General features: G+C 45.1%; 1 protein-coding gene across 1 annotated transcript in view; it reads right to left on the bottom strand.

The window, feature by feature from the left end:
• LOC126251319 (uncharacterized) overlaps positions 1-13,175 on the bottom strand; it is a 285,573-nt gene that overhangs the window by 1,352 nt on the left and 271,046 nt on the right. The window lies entirely within an intron of this gene.

The raw sequence follows: 13,175 nt of genomic DNA, 5'->3' as shown, positions 1-13,175 counted from the left end.
CGCAGCAATGCAGGCTGCTATTCTCCCATGGAGACGATCGTAGAGATGCTGGATGTAGTCCTGTGGAACGGCTTGCCATGCCATTTCCACCTGGCGCCTCAGTTGGACCAGCGTTCGTGCTGGACGTGCAGACCGCATGAGACGACGCTTCATCCAGTCCCAAACATGCTCAATGGGGGACAGATCCGGAGATCTTGCTGGCCAGGGTAGTTGACTTACACCTTCTAGAGCACGTTGGGTGGCACGGGATACATGCGGACGTGCATTGTCCTGTTGGAACAGCAAGTTCCCTTGCCGGTCTAGGAATAGTAGAACGATGGATTCGATGACAGTTTGGATGTACCGTGCACTATTGAGTGTCCCCTCGACGATCACCAGTGGTGTACGGCCAGTGTAGGAGATCGCTCCCCACACCATGATGCCGGGTGTTGGCCCTGTGTGCCTCGGTCGTATGCAGTCCTGATTGTGGCGCTCACCTGCACGGTGCCAAACACGCATACTACCATCATTGGCACCAAGGCAGAAGCGACTCTCATCGCTGAAGACGACACGTCTCCATTCGTCCCTCCATTCACGCCTGTCGCGACACCACTGGAGGCGGGCTGCACGATGTTGGGGCGTGAGCGGAAGACGGCCTAACGGTGTGCGGGACCGTAGCCCAGCTTCATGGAGACGGTTGCGAATGGTCCTCGCCGATACCCCAGGAGCAACAGTGTCCCTAATTTGCTGGGAAGTGGCGGTGCGGTCCCCTACGGCACTGCGTAGGATCCTACGGTCTTGGCGTGCATCCGTGCGTCGCTGCGGTGCGGTCCCAGGTCGACGGGCACGTGCACCTTCCGCCGACCACTGGCGACAACATCGATGTACTGTGGAGACCTCACGCCCCACGTGTTGAGCAATTCGGCGGTACGTCCACCCGGCCTCCCGCATGCCCACTATACACCCTCGCTCAAAGTCCGTCAACTGCACATACGGTTCACGTCCACGCTGTCGCGGCATGCTACCAGTGTTAAAGACTGCGATGGAGCTCTGTATGCCACGGTAAACTGGCTGACACTGACGGCGGCGGTGCACAAATGCTGCGCAGCTAGCACCATTCGACGGCCAACACCGCGGTTCCTGGTGTGTCCGCTGTGCCGTGCGTGTGATCATTGCTTGTACAGCCCTCTCGCAGTGTCCGGAGCAAGTATGGTGGGTCTGACACACCGGTGTCAATGTGTTCTTTTTTCCATTTCCAGGAGTGTATTTCACTGATATGTTTTATCAGCTGTATCACGACATGAAAAAATGGTGGAAGCCTTGAAAGCACATGCAGTCTAAGGACAAATTACCTGTGTAATTGATGTCAAAGTAAAATTGAGCTGTGGAGTTAGTTTCTGTATCTACAGCTCAACAATTCTCTCATACATGTTTTGTGCACAATTGTAATGAGGAAATACAGTAGTAATTTAGGAGACAAGAAATCTACTCATCTGGCATTTTGCAAACACTTGTGAAACAGCTCTCTGCTCATCCATGATACCCAGAGTACTATAGGCAAAGGTGCATATGTTGATGCCCTGTTGTTTGACTTTTGAAAGGCATTTGGTACCACTCTGCAGTGTCATTTGGCAAAAAAATATGAGCTTACTGAGTATAGGACTAATTTGTTTCTGGATTCAGAACTTCCTTGCAGGCAGAATTATATATGTTATTGTTAATGGGAAGAAATTGGCAGAAGTAAACCTAATTTCTGGAGCACACAGAGAATGTTATGTAGCCATTACTCTTCGCAGTACATATAAGTGGTCTAGTGGATAATGGTGGAGGCTCTATAAGGCTTTTTTTTTTTTACAGAAGATGCTGTTTCCTACAGGAAAGCAGCAGTGCCAGAAGGCTGTAGCAAAATGCAGGAAGACTTAGGGATGATTGATGTTGGATACAGGGACTGGTAGTTGTCCTTGAATGTAAACAGATGTATCATTTTATGTGTAAATAGGTGAAGAAATCCAGTACTGTTCTATTATGCTATTTTTGTAAACTCACTGTAAACAGTAACAACAGTAAAATACTTGTCATCAGTTGGGGTCTCTTACCAGGTTAGGTTTCTAGAAGAAGTTAAGATGATCCAACAAAAAGCAGTGGGTTTTCTCATGGGATTATTTAGCCAGCACAAGATGCAGAGGTGCAGAATAAACTCCAGTGGCAGTAGCTAAAAGAGAGGTGTTTTTTGTCATGGACAGAGTTACTGTTGAATTTCTGGGATCATTGTTACACGAGGAGACAGACAAGATACTGTGTCAACCTACAGACATATTGAGAGATGGCAAAAAAGTATCAAAGTTTATAGACAGTTGTTTCTCCCATTCATCATCTGCGAATGGAACAGAGGAGGGTACCCATTGTCACACACTGCAAACTGGCTTGTGGAATGTAGATGCAGGTATTCATGCAACTGGTGGATAAAGCAACATCTGAAATAAATGTGGTGTCTCTCATGTACAGTAATTGGTAGTTGCCCTTGCATACAACATTACAAAATGTAAAGTTGATCATTTAGCTGCCTGCTGCAATTTCTAGTGCCTTCAGTACGGTGTTTATAGTACATTGCTATGACCATGAATCAAGGGTGTCTGCCCTAATTTGAAGATGCAAATGTACCATCCCTCTATCATCCCCACTATTATGTCTGTTTCAGATCTGGAGCTTATTACAACATATTCTGTTTGAGATGCATCTGCATGTAGTACTGAATTGGAACTTTAACAAGATGAACACTATATTTATTTAGTGATGTTACGGCTTTATGTCTTTTTTCCTGTTTCTATCAATTTATCATGGTACAAGAAGTAGTTCCTGAATTCCTTACAAATGGTGACAAATGTGGAAATCACCTGGGATGTGACAATTATATGTATGTTACTGACTTCACCCATTGCCAATGTACATGTTTCTGAAAGCATAAGGATTTAGAAACAGGAGAAAGAAGTTTAAACGGAAGGTATGTGGGTGCAGCCATTTATTTAAGAGTGTTTGGTGAAAACTGCAGGTGATTTAGAGTTATCAATCACAAGATATTCCAGTTTTAATGAAGTACTGAATCAGAATTTGTATTAGTGTGTGGGGGCCAGTGGCATCCATTGCTGCAAGTAGGGACAACAGTGCCAAAGGACATCACCTCATCATTATTGTGTTTAGAGCCTGTCGGCGAAGTTTTTGAGCAGCTGGCATAAGAACATGAAGGGCACAAACAGCTAGATGCAATGTGCAAAGGCAGACACCCCCTGCCAACAAGCAGATGGATAAGTCCACGGAATGGAATATCAAGGAAAGAAAAACATTCCATCCACAAAACATATTTTGTAACAACAAAAATGAAGGGAGAATTATTGCAGATTGTGTTCCAAAAGAGCTTCCACTGGAGGAAGTGTTGTAGGATACTACATGTAAACGGGTAACTATTAATAAAGTGACTTGTCTAATGTTACCAAAGCCCAAAAAGTTAGAAGTGGGAGATTGCATCTTGGCTTGGCTGAGGCTGGACCTATGTCGGGTGATAGACCACTTTAGTTACATCATAGACTTCGTATTTGTACATTTAATGTTAACTAAGTATGAATACATAGAGTGGCATAGACAGTGCTTTCAATTGCTACATCAAAGTATGTTTTTGCTTGTGTCAATATCTACAGATTTAGATGGAGATTGGTTACAGAATAAAGATTATGTCGCATCATACACAGTCATTCAACCAAATGTCTGTAAGTTGGACAACGTTGATCATATGGCTCAGTGTGCTACAGAGTGTCGTTGATGCCCGTCTGATCACAATCATATTTTGTGGCTTGGAAAAATCATGTGACTTGCTGCTGGCAGTTCCTAAACTGTCTTGCTGGTTTGTGTCTGAGTCCCATGTGGCCCAGCAACAAAGTGATTGTAAAAATGGTACTTGCGAGTAGTTACTTTGGTAGGATGGAATTGTCTTGTCAATAGGAATTAGTTTCAGTGTGCAAGTTCCTCGAGTTGTTGGGGAACTGTTGGCTGGAGCAATGGAGCTTAGAAACTGAAGCCAGAATAGGTTATTCAATCCTAAACTATGAATGTAGATGGTGGTGGTAGTGGTGGTGATGATGTGAGTGCTGTGGTTGACTTACATAAATATTGTAACATTGTACAATGACTGAACTGGAAGACAAAGGGTCTTAATAATATATTTAATTTAACCATATTAGTGTGTTCTTTCCTTAATGGTTGGTTTGTGGGATTTAAAGGGACCAGACTGCGATGGTCATCGGTCCCTTTTCCTTAATGGTTTACCTTCCCTTTCTAGAGTATCATGGTAGTGTATGATATAGATAATGGGGAAAGAAATGGTAGGGATGGGTGGGAATTCATGACTTCCAGATGGACAGGGCATTATGGTAATGCAATGACAAAAGCTGAAACTATGTGCCACACCAGGACTCAAGTCTGGATTTACCATTTCTCAAGAACAGCCGCCTTAAGTAATTCAGGCATCCGGACACAGTCCCTGACCGACTCAAATTTCCAACTTAACCACATGCTGCAATGTAGTGTCCCTTGTTCATTAAATCCCTACTCACAAGTTATTGATTCCCATAGGACTTAAGACAATATTAGTGTATCCACACAGAAACAAACGTCAAGGAGCCGTCACACTCTTACAGAAATATGTGTATTTGAGTGGTGTGTATTCTGTCAGACATTTCCAACAGAACAGACACCACTAGTGATGATGCGGGTGATACACACACTTTTATATGAGTACAATGGCTCCTTGATATTTGTGTCAGTGTGGATGCACTAGTATCATATGAACTCTTACGGGAATCAATAAATTGTGACTATGGAATTAATGGACAAGGCATTTTGCATTGCAGCGAGTGATGAGTTGGAAGTTTGAGTTGGTCATGGACCATTTCCAGATGGCCAAAGCTGTTAAGACAACCACTCGAGAGAATCAGTAAATCCGGGTTCAAGTTCTGGTCCATCACAAAGTTTCAGCTTTTGCCACTGCATTACCACAGTCCCGTGTGCATCTGGAAGTCACGAATTCTCACCCATCTCTTCCCCTTTTTTCCCCATTTTCTGTTTCATGTACACTGGTGTCCAAAATTAAAGCAACAAACCGAAATTTTAAGAGGTTCTTTTATTTTGCCACAAAACAGTATAATCAGGTGATAGTAAAGTAGAAACAATGTAAAGAATACAGAACGTAAACAACTGAAACATGCTTAAGGGTAGACAAAAATGTTCTTTGTTTTTTCCAACTTAACAAATTTACAGACTCATTCCAACATCTGGTTAATGCACACAGTATGGGATGTGACCACCTCTGGCAGCAATACAGGCACGACAAATGATGGGGCATGCTGTGAATGATGTCACCAATCTCATGTTGCGGTAATAATGCCCATCCTTCTTGCAGCACTGCTCACAAGCCTTTGAGAGTGATTGGTGGATGCTGACGTGATGCAATCCATGTCCCTAGTGCATCCCAGATGTGCTCTATGGGATTCAAACTGAGAGAGCGAGCAGGCCACCCCATGCGTGCAATATCTCCTGTTTCCAAGAAAACATCAACCATATGTGCTCTATGAGGTCGAGCACTATCATCCAGCAATATGAAGTCTGGGTCCACATCACCTCGCAACACCCACACATGAGATCTCAAGGTCTCGTCATGATACCTGACAGCAGTTAAACCTAGCTGATTTAACTGTACAGTTTCATGAAGGGTTGTTCAAGTGATCAACATAATCCCTGCCCACGCCATTAGGTATAATCCTTGATATCAGTTTCTTACCACAACCATAGGGTCCCAAACTCACTTGCCACATTTCCCTACAGGTGTGAATTGGTCGAGAATCTGTCCAGACCAAAACAGGGCTCATCTGTGAAAAGAACATTGGCCCACTTTTCGACTGTCCACGTGGCATGTTGATCTGTACACCATTTGCCTCGCCGCAACACGTCCAGTGGATGCTGTGAGGTCAGATGCCAGTTGTCATGCAGCAATAAGGCGGTACCGTCGTGCCCTGCCAGCCATATAACGGTTATCTCTTTCTGGTATTAACGTGGAAGGCCCCACCCTCGTCATCGGGACACAGTTTTGATCTCTATAAACTGTCACCACATCCGAAAAACAACAGAACGATTTGAATTAAGCCATCAGGCCACATCAGTTTGTGACCGAAATCCTTCCATTCTTCCCTTGACCCTCCACTTAGAGAGCCTGGTAGGCGTCTTCTCTGTGCCATACTGCACCATCTGTAACTGTGTACACAGCTATTGTGGATGTGGGACTACATTGCGAACACTATCCTGTTAGGTAGGTGCCCTGACGTCATTGTTGGCGTGGTTGTCCATTGACCAGAATGCCAGATTCTGAGCACAGCACGTTCTTATGGACATCTGTTGACAGTTTGTATGATTATATCATGGGTTAGACACAGGATGGGGAAGCAGTGGTTTGTTGCTTTGATTTTGGACACCAATGTGAATGTATGCACCAGCTGTGTCATCAGCGGTGGTGTCTTTTCTGATGGACATGTCAGACACAATTAAAATATCTTGGGCATTGGGTTTACATATGTTAGGGCAGGTAGGTCAACAGGTCGAGAATGTGTGGCTGGAATTAAAGCATGCAGCACCTGAAGGTAGGCCTGTGTTGTAACTGTTTCACACGTCCCTGTTAAACCACCGTTTACGGTCTCAGGCAGGTTGTTCAGCATGTGTTGCAGAAGCGACCAACGACCGTCCCACAGTGATAACATCACTTCCCATCATATCACCGAAGTTAAGCACTGTTGGACTTGGCTAGGACACTGTTGAACTTGGCTGGGACTTGGATGGGAGACTGTTTGGGTCTGCCGAGTGCTGTTGGCAAGGGATGCGCTCAGCTCTTGTGAGGTTAGTTGAGGAGCTACTTGATTGAGAAGTAGAGGCTCCGCTCATTAAAACTGCCAACGGCCAGGAGAGTAGTGTGCTGACCACATGTTCCTCCATACCCGCACCCAGTGACGCCTGTCGGCTGAGGATGACAGGATGATCGGCCAATACCGTTGGGCCTTCCTAGGCCTCTGCCGACGGTATTTAGTTTAGCTTCAGAAGTGAAGTTTTGATTGGTTCTTTCTCTTGGTATAAACAAATGTATGTACGAGTACAATGCCGCAATAATTGACCTGTGAAGTTATGTGCAACAGATTTTTATTCTGATCAGCATAAAGTTACTAAAAGTAATATTAATTAAATAGCCAAAAAGAGGTGAACTGTGTTTCAAATCGGTGCAACGGGGTGCTGGAAATCGGTATGAAATATTATCGACGAAGTAGTAAGAGTGTCATGATTTTTGCGTGAATCCTCCAAATGTACACTCCTGGAAATTGAAATAAGAACACCGTGAATTCATTGTCCCAGGAAGGGGAAACTTTATTGACACATTCCTGGGGTCAGATACATCACATGATCACACTGACAGAACCACAAGCACATAGACACAGGCAACAGAGCATGCACAATGTCGGCACTAGTACAGTGTATATCCACCTTTCGCAGCAATGCAGGCTGCTATTCTCCCATGGAGACGATCGTAGAGATGCTGGATGTACTCCTGTGGAACGGCTTGCCATGCCATTTCCACCTGGCGCCTCAGTTGGACCAGCGTTCGTGCTGGACGTGCAGACCGCGTGAGACGACGCTTCATCCAGTCCCAAACATGCTCAATGGGGGACAGATCTGGAGATCTTGCTGGCCAGGGTAGTTGACTTACACCTTCTAGAGCACGTTGGGTGGCACGGGATACATGCGGACGTGCATTGTCCTGTTGGAACAGCACGTTCCCTTGCCGGTCTAGGAATGGTAGAACGATGGGTTCGATGACGGTGTCCCCTCGACGATCACCAGTGGTGTACGGCCAGTGTAGGAGATCGCTCCCCACACCATGATGCCGGGTGTTGGCCCTGTGTGCCTCGGTCGTATGCAGTCCTGATTGTGGCGCTCACCTGCACGGCGCCAAACACGCATACGACCATCATTGGCACCAAGGCAGAAGCGACTCTCATCGCTGAAGACGACACGTCTCCATTCGTCCCTCCATTCACGCCTGTCGCGACACCACTGGAGGCGGGCTGCACGATGTTGGGGCGTGAGCGGAAGACGGCCTAACGGTGTGCGGGACCGTAGCCCAGCTTCATGGAGACGGTTGCGAATGGTCCTCGCCGATACCCCAGGAGCAACAGTGTCCCTAATTTGCTGGGAAGTGGCGGTGCGGTCCCCTACGGCACTGCGTAGGATCCTACGGTCTTGGCGTGCATCCGTGCGTCGCTGCGGTCCGGTCCCAGGTCGACGGGCACGTGCACCTTCCGCCGACCACTGGCGACAACATCGATGTACTGTGGAGACCTCACGCCCCACGTGTTGAGCAATTCGGCGGTACGTCCACCCGGCCTCCCGCATGCCCACTATACGCCCTCGCTCAAAGTCCGTCAACTGCACATACGGTTCACGTCCACGCTGTCGCGGCATGCTACCAGTGTTAAAGACTGCGATGGAGGCCCGTATGCCACGGCAAACTGGCTGACACTGACGGCGGCGGTGCACAAATACTGCGCAGCTAGCGCCATTCGACGGCCAACACCGCGGTTCCTGGTGTGTCCGCTGTGCCGTGCGTGTGATCATTGCTTGTACAGTCCTCTCGCAGTGTCCGGAGCAAGTATGGTGGGTCTGACACACCGGTGTCAATGTGTTCTTTTTTCCATTTCCATGAGTGTAGTTACGAGGTCAGGCAGTAACACTGAGTAGTCCCAGTGGATGAGTTCAGAGTTTCATGTTTTAATGGCAGAAGAGGAAGAGCGGAAATCGGCTCAAGCACTTTATCTCAGTGCAGATAAGATGAGCATTCAGTCGCAAAACATGTCAGTGAGTGGTCTGGATGCCACAAGCAAGCGAGGAGATGGCGGCGGGATATGGAAACTTCACACAACAGGACGGCGACCTCACCACTGCAATTAAAGTGGCCGACACAGTTACAAGTGACCGGAGGCAGCAGGTTGCAAAAGCCGAGATCTCAAACTATTTTACATCTGCTGGACACACTTGTAACATTAAATGCGAACATTTTAGTTTAGGCTTTACCATGACTGTTATTGCCATTAAATGAAACAACAAGTTTACTGTTACCAGTCACTGTTTTGACAGTGATTGGTAACAGTAAACTTGTTGTTTCATTTAACACTTGTAACACCTCATAAAAGAATAGCCAATAGTGATGATAACCAAGTAGTCGAAGGAATTATTGGCATAGATAGAATTAAAAGAACGAACTGAGTAGTATTAAGGTTTACAGTCCTGATATGTACTCAACACAGGTACACTATATAGATGAAACAGTGGTAGAACCTCCTAGCATTGTTTCAGTAGAACCACTTGCACTCGGTATGAGCAAATCAGTACCTACTGGTCAAGATGATACTCTGGCAATGACCAATTCAGCAGCAGATCAAAGATCTCGAGGTGTCAAGCCTGATGCACAAAATGTTGCGATGTTGTTCTTGATCGAGGCACTAAGTAATCCCAAGTCCGGGACAATGAGAAATTGCGAGCAGAAGTTAGTGAGGACAATGTCAGTGTAAAAACGAAAATAAAAAATGTGAAAACTGAGAATGATGCAGTGAGAACTCACGTTTCAACAGCAATGTTACAGTTGAAATTAGTAGTAGAGAATGACACTGAAAACCAATTTACCCAAGATAAAGTACAACTGGAACAACATGTTCGTTTGGAGTTACAAATTTTTGTTTTAAAGGTGGGCTCAGAACTCAGTTCTGTGAGTCAAAAAGTGTGAAACACGTGCTAATGAAACTGAGTTACAAGTCACAAATGAGGCTACCACACTTTCACAGAGAATGTAGAATTAAAGCAAGCAGCACATGACGAGGCGATCAGAAAAGAATTAACTAATATGTATAAGGAATACTGGCGTCCTATGGCTCGGAGCGTGGAATGTCAGGTCCCTTAATCGGACAGGTAGGTTAGAAAATTTAAAAAGAAAAATGGATAGGTGAAAGTCAGATATAGATGGAATTAGTGAAGTTCGGTGGTAGGAGGAACAAGACTTCTGGTCAGGTGAATACAGGGTTATAAATACAAAATAAAATAGGGGTAATGCAGGAGTAGGTTTAATAATGAATAAAAAAACAGGAGCGAGGGTAAGCCACTAAGAACAGCATAGTAAACGCATTACTGTTGCCAAGATAGACACGAAACCCACGCCTACGACAGTAGTACAAGTTTATATACCAACTAGCTCCGCAGATGACGAAGAGAGTGATGAAATGTATGACGAGATAAAAGAAATTTATGAGATAGTGAAGGAAGACGAAAATTTAATAGTCATGGGGGACTAGAATTCGATACTAGGAAAAGGAAGAGAAGGAAAAGTAGCAGGTGAATACGGAATGGGGGTAAGGAATGGAAGAGGAGGCCGCCTGGTGGAATTTTGCACATAGCATAACTTAATCATAGCTAACACTTGGTTCAAGAATCATGAAAGAAGGTGTATACATTGAAGGGGTCTGAAGACACTGGAAGGTTTCAGATAAATTACATAATGGTAAGATAGAGATTTAGGAACCAGGTTTTAAATTGTAAGACATTTTCATGGGCAGTTATGGACTCGGACCACAATCTACTGGCTATGAACTGTAGATTAAAATTGAAGCAACTGCAACAAGGTGGGAATTTAAGGAGATGGAACCTGGATAAATTGAAAGAAACAGAGGTTGTAGAGAGTTTCAGAGAGAGCATTAGGGAACGATTGAAAGAACAGCTGAAAGAGATACAGTAGAAGAAGAATGGGTAGCTTTGAGAGATGAAATAGTGAAGGCAGTAGAGAATCAAGTAGGTAAAAAGACGAGGGCTAGTAGAAATCCTTGGGTAGCAGAAGAGATATTGAATTAAATTGATGAAACGAAAAAATATAAAAATGCATTAAATGAAGCAGGCAATAAGGAATACAAATGTCTCAAAAATGAGATCGACAGGAAGTGCAAAATGGCTAAGTAGGGATGGCTTGAGAACAAATTTAAGGATGTAGAGCCATTTATCACTAGGGGTAAGATAGATACTGTCTACAGGAAAATTAAAGAGACCTTTGGAGAAAAGAGAACCACTGAGTGAATATCGAGAGCTCAAATGGAAAACCAGTTCTAAGCAAAGAAGAGAAAGCAGGAAGGTGGAAGGAGTATATAGAGGATTTATACAAGGGCGATGTACTTGAGGGCAATGTTATGGAAATGGAAGAGGACGTAGGTGAAGATGAAATGGGAGATATGATAGCGTGTGAAGAACTTGACAGAGCTCTGGAAGACCTAAGTCGAAAAGAGGCCACGGGAGTAGAGAACATTCCATTAGAACTACTGATAGCCTTGGGAGAGCCTGTCCTGACAATATCTGAAGCTATAAATAATGGGCTTTTCAACAGTCAAATCAAGTCGCTTTACTGCCAAGGATTATACAACCATTTTGGCTGATCAGATCCATCCCATGGTGCAATATTTGTTGCGCAATGATGATGCTGAGTTCCAACAAGACACGGTCCCTGTTCACATAGCTCGCAGCATCCAGTACTGGTTTTGTGAGCACGATGATGAGTTGTCGCATCTTCCCTGGCCACAACTGTCACTATATCTCAATATTATTTATCTTTTGTGGTCTACTTGGATAAGAAGGGTGCGTGATCGCAATCCACCTCAATAATTATTATCTGAACTTGACACAATTTTGCAGAAAGAATGATATACTACAGTACAAATGAGTTATCCGAATGGGATGGATATCGGTAGATGTGACGTACGTGTACAGACAAACGAATGAATACAGTTTCAGAAAAGTTGGATAATTATTCAAGAGAAAGAGCTTCACAAATCGAGCAAATCAATAACGCATTGGCCCGCATCCGGCCCTTATGCAAGCAGTTATTCGGCTCGCCATTTGTCGATGGAGTTATTGGATGTCCTCTTGAGGTATATCGTGCCAGATTCTGTCCAATTAGGGCGTTAGATCGTCAAACTCCCTTCTCAATTGGAGAGAGATACGGCGACCTTGTTGGCCAAGATAGGGTGTGGCAAGTACGAACACGAGCAATAGAAACTCTCATTGTGTGTGGGTGGAAGTAATATTGCTGAAATGAAAGCCCAGGATGGCTTGCCGTGTAACGCAACAAAACAGGGTATGACGTACCGCTGTGCTGTAAGGGTGCCGCGTATAACAAACAAACGAATCCTGCTATGAAAAGAAATGGCACCCCAGAGTAACACTTCTGTTTGTCGGGCCGAACAGCGGGCGACAACGAGACTGCTGTCCGCAGCGACTCCAGACACGTCTTTGCTGGTTGTCAGGGTTCAATTCCTGTAAATGGGATTCTAGGCCGAATGTGCCCAACACCACTATGAACGGGCTTGTTGCCGTACAGAGGTCAACGGCAGTCGGCACAAAGGGCAGTGTGAGCTCAGCCCCTTGTATGAGCCGCCTATTAATGATCCTTGTGGTAGCGCCAGTTCCACGTCGGAAGAATCCTGTTATCAGTGGTGTCGGGAACATTCGGCATGCAGTCCGACTGACTGGAATAAATTCGTCTTCAGTGATGACTCCTTCTTCGAAATGAGCTCCGATTTTCAGCGAAGACGTGTGTGGAGATGTGCCAGACAGCTGTTTGTTGTTGTTGTGGTCTTCAGTCCAGAGACTGGTTTGATGCAGCTCTCCATGCTACTCTATCCTGTGCAAGCTTCTTCATCTCCCAGTACGTACTGCAACCTACATCCTTCTGAATCTGTTTAGTGGATTCATCTCTTGGTCTCCCTCTACGATTTTTACCCTCCACGCTGCCCTCCAATACTAAATTGGTGATCCCTTGATGCCTCAGAACATGCCCTACCAACCGATCCCTTCTTCTAGTCGAGTTGTGCCACAAATTTCTCTTCTCTCCAATTCTATTCAATACCTCCTCATTACTTACGTGATCTACCCATCTAATTTTCAGCATTCTTCTGTAGCACCACATTTCGAAAGCTTCTGTTCTCTTCTTGTCTAAACTATTTATCGTCCATGTTTCATTTCCATACATGGCTACACTCCATACAAATACTTTCAGAAACGACTTCCTCACACTTAAATCT

The sequence above is a fragment of the Schistocerca nitens genome, chromosome 4 (genome assembly GCF_023898315.1).
Source record: "Schistocerca nitens isolate TAMUIC-IGC-003100 chromosome 4, iqSchNite1.1, whole genome shotgun sequence".
NCBI classification, from domain to species: domain Eukaryota; kingdom Metazoa; phylum Arthropoda; class Insecta; order Orthoptera; family Acrididae; genus Schistocerca; species Schistocerca nitens.
This window is presented reverse-complemented; position numbering and strand designations above follow the sequence as displayed.